At 55.5% G+C, this 13,540-nt stretch overlaps 1 pseudogene; it reads left to right on the plus strand.

Moving 5' to 3' along the window:
• Nucleotides 1-2,139, plus strand: part of LOC123142716 (probable leucine-rich repeat receptor-like protein kinase At2g28990) — a 20,091-nt pseudogene extending 17,952 nt beyond the window's left edge.
• Nucleotides 2,140-13,540: the final 11,401 nt, after the last annotated feature.

Below are 13,540 nucleotides of genomic sequence, written 5' to 3' on the forward strand. Positions count from 1 at the left end.
CATACAACATGCCTAACCAGCGTTTTGCGTGTTAAAGTCGCCAAGATGGCTTCCAAATGGTGAAATGAGAGCTGAACGTTATCACAAAAATGTTCTTTGTGAAGTAAAAGCATCATGTCGCATTCACATTGACATTTCTAACATATTAAGAAATCTCATTTATGATTTGTCTTGATACCTAGGTCCAGAGCTTGACAAAGGTGCATCACAGGAATCTAGTATCTTTGGTTGGTTACTGCTGGGAAAAAGATCATTTACCATTGATTTATGAGTACATGTCTCAAGGCAATCTCTGTGATCATCTGAGAGGTATGTCCATTGGAAACTCAAGTACTGACTAAGTGATTAGTAGATAATAATCTATCTAGTTGTCTCAAGTTTCATACAAATATATGTGCATGTTTGAGACACTATCTCGATTCTCGAGTGCTTTGAAGATATTTTACTATCCAAAGTACTTTTAGGTATCTATATATCTACCTTCTCTCTTCCTTCGGGAGTGCCTGCATGTTTCTAACCTTGCCTGATAAAAGAAAAGGCTTTGAACTATTTTTGTTTCAGTTTCCTGCACAAAATATTGAAATGGAATTGCAAACAAAAAAGTTGCATATATTTCTATTTTTTTAAGCAGACATGTACGGTTACTGATACAGTATGTTTTAACCATCGCTATACACATATATGAAGGCCGAAATGTTGCTTCTGAAACCTTGAATTGGGGAACGCGGGTGCGAGTTGTGCTTCAAGCTGCACAAGGTATTATGTAATGGAATAATTATTAAATTTGTGTAAGCAAACTTATGACACTTGTGCTCTTTTTTCATGAAGTTTTCTGGGCTTTGTTGTTATATACACAGGCCTAGATTATCTGCACAAGGGTTGTAGCCTGCCAATAATTCACCGAGATGTGAAGACCAGCAACATCCTCTTGGGTCAAAATCTGCAAGCGAAATTATCTGATTTCGGACTCTGCAAAACCTATATGAGTGACACGCAGACTCACGTATCAACCGTTGCAGCTGGGACAGCAGGTTACAACGACCCTGAGTAAGTCCCTTCGTCCATCTAAGAACATTATGGTACCCCTTCTTTGTATAGCTGATAAGAGAATGAGAAGTTCTCCCTCCATTCCACAATAATTGGAGTTTTTAGGATTTTTTAAGTCAAACTTAGTAAAGTTTCACCAAGCGTATAGAAATATCCGCAAAAATCTACATTATCGAATATATATAATATAATAATAGACTTCACAATTGAACTAATGGAATAAAATTGGCTTTTTAGATGTTGATATATTTTTATATAGACTTGGTCAAACTTGATGAAGTTTGACTTAAGGAAATCCTAGAATTTCAATTATTTTGAAACGGAGTACTCCATCCGTCCTTCTAAATTTCGTAGATGGCATAGCTGCAAACAAAAGAAGAACTACTCCCTTCATCCCATAATATAAGAGTGTTTTTAATATACTACCGTAGTGTCAAAAATGCTCTTATATTATGGGTCGGAGGGAGTAGTTAGTAAATTGATATGCAACAAATTTGCATCTTAGGGCCCGTTCGGCACTCGACCAGCTCCGCAAAATAGAAAGATCTGCGGAGTACCGATTCGTCCGCTCCGTAATTTTCAACTACGGTTCCGGCAGCTCCGCGAGCGGAGTCGAGGAGCAGAGGGCCTCCGAACAGGCCTTTAATCGTTTAATGCAGTCTCTAGGATAACTAAAGTGAGGCATATCTGCTGTTCCGTAGGTACTACCTCACTGGCAGGCTCACTGAGAGCAGCGACGTTTACAGTTTCGGGATTGTTCTACTCGAGATAACCACCGGCGAGCGTCCGACACTGCCCAAACATGGTCACATTGTTCAGCGTGTGAGACAGAAGATTGCCTCTGGTAACATCAGCTCAGTTGCCGATTGCCAGCTCAATGATGACTACGATGTGAGCTCCATGTGGAAAGTGGTTGACACCGCCATGGCGTGCACATCGGACATTGCCATCCAAAGGCCAACAATGGCCATCGTGGTGGCGCAGCTGAGGGAGAGCCTAGCACTGGAGGATGCTCGAGAGGGCAGTGGCGTCGATAGCAGTTCCACGAATGGTGCCGCTGCGCTGTCCGCATTTGGTCCATCAGCAAGATGAAGTGGCGCCTTTACCCAGACATGTTTCACTTCATCGTTATCTTGCTTGTTAGGTCTCTGGTCTTTTTCAGCGTCTTCATTACGATGGTTTCTTGTGCATTTTTTGCCATGTCAAGGCAAACTAATATGTGTGATGTGTTGTGAACTTGTGACATGCGTGTGTAATATGAGGGATTCTACCATTATATGTGTGCACTAAATAAGGTGTGGGTGAGCTTGCAGCCTCATCTAGTTTTTTCTTTAAACAACGAGCCTCCTCGTTAATTTTCATTAAAGAAACCGCCATGAAGTCTTTACATAGACTTCGAAAGCAAGCTGAAAAGAAAAGAAGGAATGAGCAGTGCCAGGAGGTAAGCTCCTATGCACGACAAGTTTGCATCTTTTAGGCCCAAAGCAGATGGGTACAAACGCAAAACCTGATCATGGAAGCTCAAAACAGGAAAGAGCAACTAAAAAGTCGAACAGCCACAGCTGCATTCAAACAAAAGTCATCCTACACCAATTCTTCTACTCAAAGGATTCCAGCCATGACTCCTGGCATATACTCCCTCCGCCCCGGTCCCACAATATAAGACATTTTTGCAAGTTGCTTTAGCTTGCAAAAACGTCTTATATTATGGGATGGACTGAGTATTTCTTTAAGAAATTTCTATATGAAGGCCACTCCTTGCTCAATTCTTCCTCTATCTTGATTTTTCTGCAAGATACACCAAAAAAGCGGGATGTGTGGGGCTAATTCCTTTGCCTATTTTGTAAGAGCCTGAAGTTCGATTATAGTCTAATCATGTCAAAAACTAAGGGGGTGAATTGTGTTGAACATGTATATACGAATGTAGGTTCGGGTTTTGTACGCTGCACCTGTCGTGTCTCTCTCCCCTCCTGTAACTACTTGTATCTTGGGAGACAAGACAATGGTCACACCCCTTGTTCCTATATATGTGCCTAGTGCACGATCAATGAGAATATCGATGCACACAATCCCTCTCTCCCAAACTTACATGATATCAGATATCGTATCGATCCTTTCCTAATCGCTTCCGCAACCCTAGCCGTCACCGCCCCGGGCCGCCGCCGCCACCACCTCCCCACGCCACTGCTCCCCTTCCGCAGCCGTGCCACCCACCAGCCGCCGCGCCGCCCCTCTTGTCGCACCGCCGCCACCCCTTCCCAACCCTAGCCGCCACCTCTACCCTAGCCGCCGCCCCCTTCCCTCGTGCGCCGCCACCATGTCCGTTGCTTCATCCATCTCCAACCCCTTCGCCGGACCGGACCCCGCCGACATTCGCGACATCAACATCCATGACCGCGTTCCCGTGATTCTCGATTCCACCAACTCCACGTACTACACGCGAAAGACCTATTTCTCGCTCCTCTTCTGCGAGAACAATCTCGTGGATCATGTTGACGGCACTGTCGACTCTCGCGCCATGCTGGATGACTCCGAGTGGACCACGATCGACGCTACGCTCATCCGGTGGTTCTTCACCACCATCTCCAAGGACCTGTTTCACACGGTCGTGAGTGATGGGGATGCTGCACGTTCCGTGTGGGTCAAGCTCAACGTCCTCTTCACCGACAACAAGCTTCAGCGTCGCTTTTTTCTGCAGCAGGAATTTTTTGATCGTCATCGGGATGAGCAGTCTATCGATGACTACTGTAGCTGCCTCAAGATGTTGTCGGATGAGCTTCGTGACATCGGCGCCAAGATTGATGACGACCTCCTCCTCAGTAGGCTCACCGCCGGCCTCAACGAGGACTTCGGCAATGCCGCCGCCAGCCTCTCCTTGATGCCGGAGCCATCATTCCCCAAGTTTGTGGCGTACTTGTGGTTGGAGGATCGCCGGATGAAGGGGGTGAAGAAGCGCGTGCAGCACCACGCCCTCGCCGCCGGCACCTCTCGTGGCGCCCACCACCACCCGCGCCGCGGCAGTAGACGCTGCCCCCGTGCCCCCGGGGTATTACCCCCTCGCACCCGCGGCCCCCGCCCCTCTCGCTGCTCCCCAACAGCAGCCACAAGGCGGCGGGCGGGCGCAAGCAGCAGCAGCAAGCGAACGGGGGAGGCCAGGCGTACGCGGAGGGGGGGGCGGGGGGGGCCTTATCAGCAACATCCCTCCCCGCCGTGGACTTACGGCACCAACCCATGGACAGGAGTTGTCCACGCATACTCGATGCCGGTGCCCCGGCCCCCGCCCCGGGCATCCTTGGGCCCCGTCCGGCGAGCCACGTGGCTTATCTCGCCGCGCCCTACGCCGCCCCCTACCCGGCCCTCCCTGCATCGCCGGCCACGGGCATCTACGGCGCCGCTCCCGCGCCACCTTACGGCGGGTTCTACCCGCCGCGGGATCCCGCCCTCCCCGCCACCTTGCACTCGGCTCCGTCACCTAGCAACTACGGTGGCGGCGGTGACTGGTTCATGGACTCGGGCGCCACCGCTCATATGACATCTCATCCCGGTAACCTCACATCTTTCACTCCCGTTCATACTCCCACTCGCATCATCATTGGTAACGGTTCCTCTTTACCCATTAAACATGTCGGTCATATGTCGTTTCCGTCTACTTCTACTCCTATTAACATGTCTAATGTTCTTGTCTCTCCTGACTTAGTCACAAACCTTGTATCCGTTCGTTGCCTTGCTCGTGAGAATCCTATTTGTCGGAGTAAATGGCCATGGGTAGCCTAACCGACTCCCCCTGGCTTTTCGAAAAATAATCAGGCCAATCGAGCCTTCAAGCATCCAGAGCATGGGGCCGCCTTCCTCTGGCCGGCTATCCCCAAGGCCGACTACCAGAAGGCGACCCGGCCTTAAAAAACCTTCCCGAAGAAAGCTACGAGATGGCCGACTCCAGGAAGCCGGCCATGAAGAAGGCCGACTCCCAGAAGCCGGCCAAGACTGCACCCACATAACGGCGATAAGACGGGGCGTGGCCGCAGTACAGCCCACTACCCCCGAATCACGGAACATGCATGACCACAGGGCGCCGTACGGGTCAGCCATCCCCCGTCCGGCCGGCACTGTAGCCATGTTGACCTCGACGTCACCCACGACAGGCGCCAGTAAGGCCCGCGGGCGGCGGGCCCCTTTAGCCAGAGAGACGCTCGAAGGCGGCCCGGCCTCCCCTAGTCGGCCTGGGGCGTAGCCGGCTCCCAATAGCCGGCTACCTCCCTCCCTTGAAACATGTGCATCATTAAGGAGACAAGACGAGGTGAGGCTACAGTGAGAGCCCGCAAGACGGTGGCACTGTAGCCATGCTTACCTCGACAAAGCCCTCGTCATCAAGGGCGAGTCGACAGTAACCAGCCGCCGACGAGGCCCCCAGGCCATGGGGCCGGCCTATCGGCCAAGAGGCCGGCAGCCGGCGGGACCCACCAGTCGGCGGGCCCCAATGTCCGGCGGAGAAGTCGGCGAGCACAGACACTGACGGCTGGGACCCACGCCCAGCCGGATTACCATTGTACCCCTGGGGGTAGGCCTATATAAATCTCCCGGGAGACCCATGCAAAGGGTTGATCCCATAGAGTTTTACACACCACATAGAGAGAAAAGGAGAGCTAGCCTTGCCCTTCTTCTTCCCCTAGCCAAACAGCTCAAGGAGCACTTGTAGCTACTTGTGTTGATCTAGTGATCATGCGGAGACCCCGCAGAGCAGGACTAGGGGTGTTATCTCCACGGAGAGCCCCGAACCTGGGTAAGATCCGCCAGCGTGCATGTCTTCGCCTTATCCCGTTTCCAGGCACCGGCGATGTCTTACTGGCTCCCACAATGATAAGCCACCCGTTGGCATATGTCGCACCTACCACCCGACATTTGGCGCCCTCCGTGGGGCCAGGTGCACCGTCGTCCGGAGACCTATTCTGGACGGGAACCCTTTTCCTCCCCCGCGAGCGTAGCCAGCCCGCTACGCCCGATGGCGCTTGCCCTGACGCGCAGCAAGGCGTTGACGACGCCTACGCGGCGAGCTGCCTCGCCGACCTTCTTGGCGAGACTCGCATCTTCGACGAGCCCGTGTCCGACGCGACACAGACTACCCCGAGAGCCGCCTCGTCAGCCTCCTCGACCAGCTTCACGTCTCCAGTAACCTTGTTGTGGACTTGGAGTCGGTCGGCTCCACCAACCCGATGCTTGTCGACTCCGACACGGCATCGCTTGACGCCTTCCCCACCGACGTGGTAATCATCGACGACCCTCTCCCTCGAGCCGACAGTGGCAGCAGCGCTGTCACTGAGGTGCTGGTCATCAGCCACGGCACCGTCTCGGGCGAGAACGCCCACGACGCCCTACAAGCGGCGCTACACGACTTGTCCGTCCCCATCCCGGCCGACGCCGACGCCGAGACTCTGGAGGCACGCCGCCTCGCCCTCATCGCGGAGGGCCAGAAGATAGCATCCATGAGACGCCTCACTGAGGCTCACCAGCGCGAAGTCGACCGCGCCGCCTTTGGTACGCTGCCTCCTAGCGGGCCGAGCCGAGCCGGCCTCGTCAAGAAGCGCGGCGCGGCCATCGCCAGCATGCTGGGAGCAGACCGCCCAGTCTACGCCACGCCACTCGAGAACCTGCGTGCCGCTCAGGCGGCCACAGAAGAGCTGAACGGGCTGGGGGCTGATGAGCTCCCCTACATGACTAGACGCATCCAGCAGCTGATCGACGCGGCCGCAGAATGGCATGAAGCCGGCGCCCGCGCTGAGAGTCCTCCCCCGCGCCGAGAACACGCCGCGACATCCCGGACGCCGACTGCAAGCGGCGCCCGCGCAAGGAAAGACAAGGAGCCGGCTGCTAGCCGCAGCCGGACTCGGATCACCATTGAGCGCGACGCAGAAGGCCGCCCCCGAGCGGTGGAACGACAAGCCAATCCGCCTCCCCCCCTCCCCCCCCCCGCCTCATGGGGAGAGATATCCCACCCTGCCGCCTGTCACGCATCCGACTCTCGGTGGCCGACTAGGCCACCGTGAAGGAGTCGGCGAGAATGATGCCTGCCACCGGATCGACCGCCTAGCGCGATCACTGGCGCTAGAAGAAGAAGATGATGTCGGCCCGCCTTGCTTCGGCCCCCGCATCCGCGACGAGCCCTTCGCCAAAGGGTTCTCACTCCCCAGAGACACGCCAAAGTACAACGGCTCCGTGAAGCCGGAAGATTGGCTGATCGACTACTCTACCGCAGTCAGCATAGCCAACGGCAACAGGCGCGTCGCCGTGAAGTACGTCCCTCTCATGCTTCAAGGCACGGCATGCACCTGGCTGAACAGCCTCAAGCCCTACAGCGTCAACAGCTGGCTAGACTTCACGGAAGTCTTCGTACGCAACTTCACCAGCACATACAAGCGGCCTCCCAAGCCCCGCCAGCTCTCCTTATGCGTCTAAGGGCCCAGCGAATCAACTCGCGACTACCTCACGCGTTGGGCCGAGCTCCGCAACTCCTGCGAGGGGGTGCACGAGGTTCAAGCCATAGAATACTTCACCGCCGGGTGCCAAGAGGGCACCCTCCTCAAGCACCGACTCCTCTGCGACGAGCCGACTACCCTCGACGAGCTGCTGGTCATAGCAGACAAGTACGCCACGGCCGACTCCTCGATGAAGACCAAACTCCGAATGGACGCCTCTGGAAAGGTGCTCGTTCCGGCTCCCAAGACGCCGGCTGGTGACTCCAACCGATGCCCCTACCAGAACGACCACAAGCGCAAGGCCCCTATGCCGCCTTTCACCAGTCGGCAGGTGGCCACCGTCGAAGACGAGCAGCCCGAAGAGCGGCCCGCTCCCAAGAAGAAGGGCGGCAGGCCGGCTGGCCGGCCTTCTACGAACAAACTCCCGATGCCCCCTGCAAGTTCCACAGCGGCGCGAAGCCATCCAACCACACGACCCGGAAGTGCCATTGGCTCACGCGGATCTCCAAGGGCGAGGGGCTGGTGCCGCCTCCGCCTCCCGGCCTGCCGCCTCCAGCCCCTCAGCAGCCGGCTGTTCGACCAGCAGTCGGAGCCATTCAGGATGAGTTCCCAGATGAGCACGCCGCCTACGTCGTCTTCATGAGCCAGATTGAAGACAAGCGCAGTCGGCGCCGACAGCACCAAGAAGTCAACGCGGTCGCCTCCAGCAACCCCGAGTTCATGCATTGGTCTGAAAGGCCTATCAGCTGGAGCCGGGCCGATCACCCAGAGGTGATGCCGTCTCCCGGCTCCTACGCATTGGTGTTGGACGTCACCCTCGCGATGGAAAGGCGAGCGGCCCGTTTCTCTCGCGTGCTGATTGATGGTGGAAGCAGCATCAACATATTGTACCGCGACACGATGGAGAAGTTGAACCTCAAGGCGAAGCAGCTCATGCCAAGCCGGACTGTGTTCCATGGCATCGTACCCGGCCTGTCCTGTTCCCCAATCGGCAAGATCAAGATGGATGTTCTCTTCGGAGACAAGGATCACTTTCGCCGAGAAGCGACCTGGTTTGAAGTAGTGGATCTAGAGAGCCCTTACCACGCCTTGCTTGGCCGACCTGCCCTGGCCAAGTTCATGGCTGTGCCCCACTACGCCTACCTCAAGATGAAGATGCCGAGTTCAAAGGGGATCATCACTATAGCCGGAGACTACAAGAAGTCCATCGAGTGCGCTGCAGCCAGCAGCCGACTGGCCGAGTCCCTCGTGGTTGCTGAAGAGAAGAAGATGCTGGACCGAGTCATGGCCATGGCCGGCAAGCAGCCGTCCCTGTCCCCCAGCCCCAAGGAATATGATGCTCAGGGCTCCTTCCAGCCGACCAAGGAGACAAAGAAGATACCTCTGGACCCGGAGAACCCGGAGAGGTTTGCTGTCATTGATGCAAACCTGGACAGTAAATAGGAAGGCGAGCTCGTCGACTTCCTCCGTGAGAATCGAGACATCTTTGCATGGTCCCCGAAGGACATGCCAGGTGTTCCGAAGGATTTCGCCGAGCACAAGCTACACGTCCGAGCGGACGCGAAACCAGTCAAGCAGCCTCTCCGCCGACTGTCCGAGGAGAAAAGAAGGATCGTAGGAGAAGATATAGCCCGGCTCTTGGCCGCCGGCTTCATTATGGAGGTATTTTTTCCAGAGTGGCTAGCCAACCCGGTCTTGGTGTTGAAGAAGAACAACAAATGGTGTATGTGTATAGATTACACCAGCCTCAACAAAGCCAGCCCCAAAGATCCGTTTGCCCTACCACGGATTGATCAAGTGATAGACTCCACAGCCGGATGCGAGCTGTTGAGTTTCTTGGATGCATACTCAGGATACCACCAGATCAAGTTGGACCCAGCCGACCGCCTGAAGACCGCCTTCATCACACCGTTCGGAGCTTTCTGCTACCTGACTATGACATTCGGCTTGAGAAATGCCGGTGCCACTTTTCAGCGTTGCATGCAGAAATGCCTCCTCAAGCAACTCGGCAGAAATGCCCACATCTATGTAGACGATATTGTGGTGAAGACGGAGAAGCGCGGCACCCTGCTGGAAGACCTCAGAGAAACATTTGCCAACTTGCGCCGATTCCAGATCAAGCTCAACCCCGAGAAATGCGTGTTCGGAGTACCAGCCGGCCAGCTTCTAGGCTTTTTGATCTCCGAACGCGGCATTGAGTGCAACCCAGTGAAGATCAAGGCCATTGAGAGAATGGAGATTCCTACCAAGTTGCGAGACGTTCAGAAGTTCACCAGGTGCCTGGCCTCCCTAAACCGCTTTATCAGCCGGCTAGGGGAGAAGGCTCTCCCCCTGTACCGACTCATGAAGAAATCCACCCACTTCGAGTGGAACGACCAAGCAGACCAAGCTTTCCACGAGTTGAAGAAGATGCTGACCACACCACCTGTCCTGGCAGCGCCGACTGAGAAGGAGCCCATGCTCCTCTACATTGCTGCGACTAGCCGAGTGGTCAGTACAGTCATCGTGGTCCAACGCCCAGAAGAAGGCCGAGCTCAGTTAGTTCAGAGGCCGGTATATTATTTAAGCGAAGTACTGTCCACCTCGAAGCAAAACTACCCGCATTACCAGAAGATGTGCTATGGAGTGTACTTCCCCGCCAAGAAGCTGAAGCCCTACTTCCAAGAGCATCCCATCACGGTCGTATGCACTGCCCCGCTTGCCGAGATCATAGGCAGCCGGGATGCATCCGGCCGGGTGGCTAAGTGGGCCATTGCGCTGGCTCCTTAAACAATCTTCTACCAGCCTCGCACCACCATCAAGTCCCAAGCATTGGCCGACTTCCTTGTCGACTGGGCCGAGACCCAGTACCGACCGCCGGCTCCCGACTCCACTCATTGGCGGATGCACTTCGACGGATCCAAGATGTGCACCGGCATCGTCCTCACCTCTCCCAAGGGCGACAAGCTCAGATACACATTGCAAATCCATTTTGCCGCCTCCAACAATGTGGCTGAGTACGAGGCGCTCATACACGGACTCCGGCTAGCCAAAGAGCTCGGCATACGCCGGATCCTGTGTTATGGCGACTCGGATTTGGTGGTCCAGCAGTCATCTGGCGACTGGGACGCCAAGGGCGCAAACATGGCGAGCTATCGATTCTTCGTCCAGCAAATCAGCGGATACTTTGAAGGGTGCGAGTTCCTCCACGTGCCACGGGCCGACAACGAGCAAGCAGATGCCCTGGCACGGATCGGCTCCACCCAACAAGCTATACCAACCGGTGTCTCTCTCCAGCGCCTCCTCAAACCGTCTATCAAGCCGTCTCTAGAATCGGACTCTATCTTCGTACCGCCTGCCCCTGATGCAGTCGGATCCGACTGGGGGAACCCAGCAGGCGGCTCGGGGACTTTGACAAGCGGCCCAGGGACTACCGTAGTCGCACCCGGCTCGGGGACTTGAGAACCCGGCCCGGGGACTGCAGCAGTCAGCCCGGGGACTACAGCGACACAACAGGCGGTGGCCGACTCCAACTCAACACCACCCAACCCACACACCCAGGTCACAGTGGCCGTACTGACAATAGAAGAAGTCACAGCTCCATCATGGGCCCAGCCCATCCTCAACTTCCTAGTAAACAGAGAGCTGCCGACTGATGAGATCTCGGCAAGACTAGTGCAACGCCGAGTCGGAGCATACGCAATAATAAACAAAGAACTTGTTAAGCGTAGCGTCACTGGAGTCTTCCAGCGCTGCATCGAGCCAGAGAAGGGCATAGCAATCCTCAAGGATATCCACCAAGGCGAATGCGGCCACCACGCGGCCTCAAGATCACTTGTCGCCAAAGCTTTCCGTCATGGTTTCTTCTGGCCGACTGCTTTGGAAGACGCCAAGGAACTAGTCAAATGCTGCAAAGGATGCCAAGTCTTCAGCTCCAAGCAACACCTGCCGGCTTCTGCACTCAAGACCATCCCCCTCACCTGGCCCTTTGCCGTTTGGGGGCTGGACATGGTGGGCCCATTCAAGACAGCCCGCGGCGGCATGACACATCTGCTTGTCGCCGTGGACAAATTCACCAAGTGGATTGAAGCAAAGCCAATCAAGAAGCTGAACAGGCCGACTGCCGTGACATTCATCGCAGACATCACTACTCGGTATGGTGTACCGCACAGCATCATCACCGACAACGGCACGAATTTTGCCAAGGGAGCACTGGCACGTTTCTGTGCGACACAAGGCATCCGACTGGACATAGCGTCCGTTGCCCATCCGCAGTCAAACGGCCAGGTCGAGCGAGCAAACAGCCTCATCTTCTCCGGCATCAAGCCCCGACTGGTCGTACCACTGGAGCGTTCGGCCGGCTGCTGGCTCAATGAGCTGTCGGTTGTCCTCTGGAGTCTGCGTACTACCCCGAACAAGTCAACCGGCTTCACTCCTTTCTTCCTTGTATATGGTGCCGAGGCTGTCATCCCAACTGACATCGAGTTCGACTCGCCTCGGGTCACCATGTACACGGAGGCGGAGGCCAAGGAAGCGCGAGAAGACGGCGTCGACCTGCTGGAAGAAGGCCGGCTGTTAGCACTCAGCCTGTCCGCCATCTACCAGCAGGGTTTGCGCCGTTATCACAACCGGAAGGTCAAGCCAAGATCCTTCCAAGAAGGCGATCTTGTGCTCCGGCTGATCCAGTGAACAGCCGGCCAGCACAAGCTCTCGGCCCCTTGGGAAGGCCCTTTCGTCATCAGCAAGGCCCTAGGCAACGACTCCTATTACCTGATCGACGCACAGAAGCCGAGGGCACGCAAGAGGGATGATTCCGGCAAGGACTCGGAACGACCATGGAACGCCAATCTCCTGAGAAGATTTTACAGTTAAAAGCAGTATGTATCATGCTACCTTTTTGTATTAAGTACAAGACAACGGGTCCCCCTGAGGCGCACTCGGGGACTGCCCTCCTTTATCTATGAATGACGAGCGTCATACCCATGAATGTACTATTGCATTTGATTCTTTATCTGGCACCGGGTTCGACTAGTCGGCCCGGGGACTGGCCGCCTTGAGTTATATTAAAAGTTCTACCTGAAGTTAGACAAGTAGTGTGTCAGCACCGAGCCCTCTCTTGTTGTAAGTCGCAGCTCGAAGAACCGACTGTCCGACTGGCAAGAGCCAAAGGCAGGAAAGGATGCCCACACGAAAAACGGCTAAGGACTAACGAACTTATATAACACAAGCCGGCCTCCAACCATGCCTACCGGCTTTCAGAACAGCCGGCTGGCCGGCTTCCCAGTCACTTCGCTACAATCCAAGAAAGCTAGAGTACTTGCCCTCCCAACCGGCCAAGCACTTCTCCAGCCACAGACTGCAGAGCAGCTGTCCGGCTGGGAAGGCGGAAACCAAGGGAGGGCGGCAAAGGAAACAGCCAAAGGATGAAAAGCAAGAACAATGGAAAGCCAAACACATGGATGATTATATTTACACATAAGGCCTTCAACAGGCCGGCAGTCAATATAGTTCGAATACACCCCCAATGGGTGGAACTGCACAAACTTAACAAAATATTGTTCAAAGAGTAATAAAACAGGAAAGTAAAGGCAGCAGATTAGACTAAGGGCGCAGCAGGGGAGCCGGGCTGGTCGGTGGAGACGGCAGCGCCGGCTGGAGGAGTGGCCGGCTGGCGAGTCTCGGCTTGATCATCGCTGCCTGCAGGCGGTGCGCTCGCACGCGCCTTGTTGCTGGAGGCACGGTCAAGCTGAGGCTGGCCGGCTGCTCCACAATCTGGCGCGGCGTCTTCACCCTCCTCCTCCTCCTCCTCGCCCTCGTCGCTGGAGTCGATCTCCTCCGCCGAGTCCTCGCCATCTGCCGGGTACAGCCCGAACCACTCCTCCGGCTGGGCAACGCCATTGTCATCCACCTCAGGAGCAAAGGCGCTGGTGTCGGTGTAGTCGGCGATCGCCGAGGCACGCTGAATGATAGCCGGCCGCACCGGCTCCAGCTCCGTGTCGGCCTCCTGCCGCCAAGTGGCCAGCTGGTCCAAGCTCAGCTCGGGA

This window comes from Triticum aestivum, chromosome 6D (genome assembly GCF_018294505.1).
Source record: "Triticum aestivum cultivar Chinese Spring chromosome 6D, IWGSC CS RefSeq v2.1, whole genome shotgun sequence".
NCBI lineage: Eukaryota > Viridiplantae > Streptophyta > Magnoliopsida > Poales > Poaceae > Triticum > Triticum aestivum.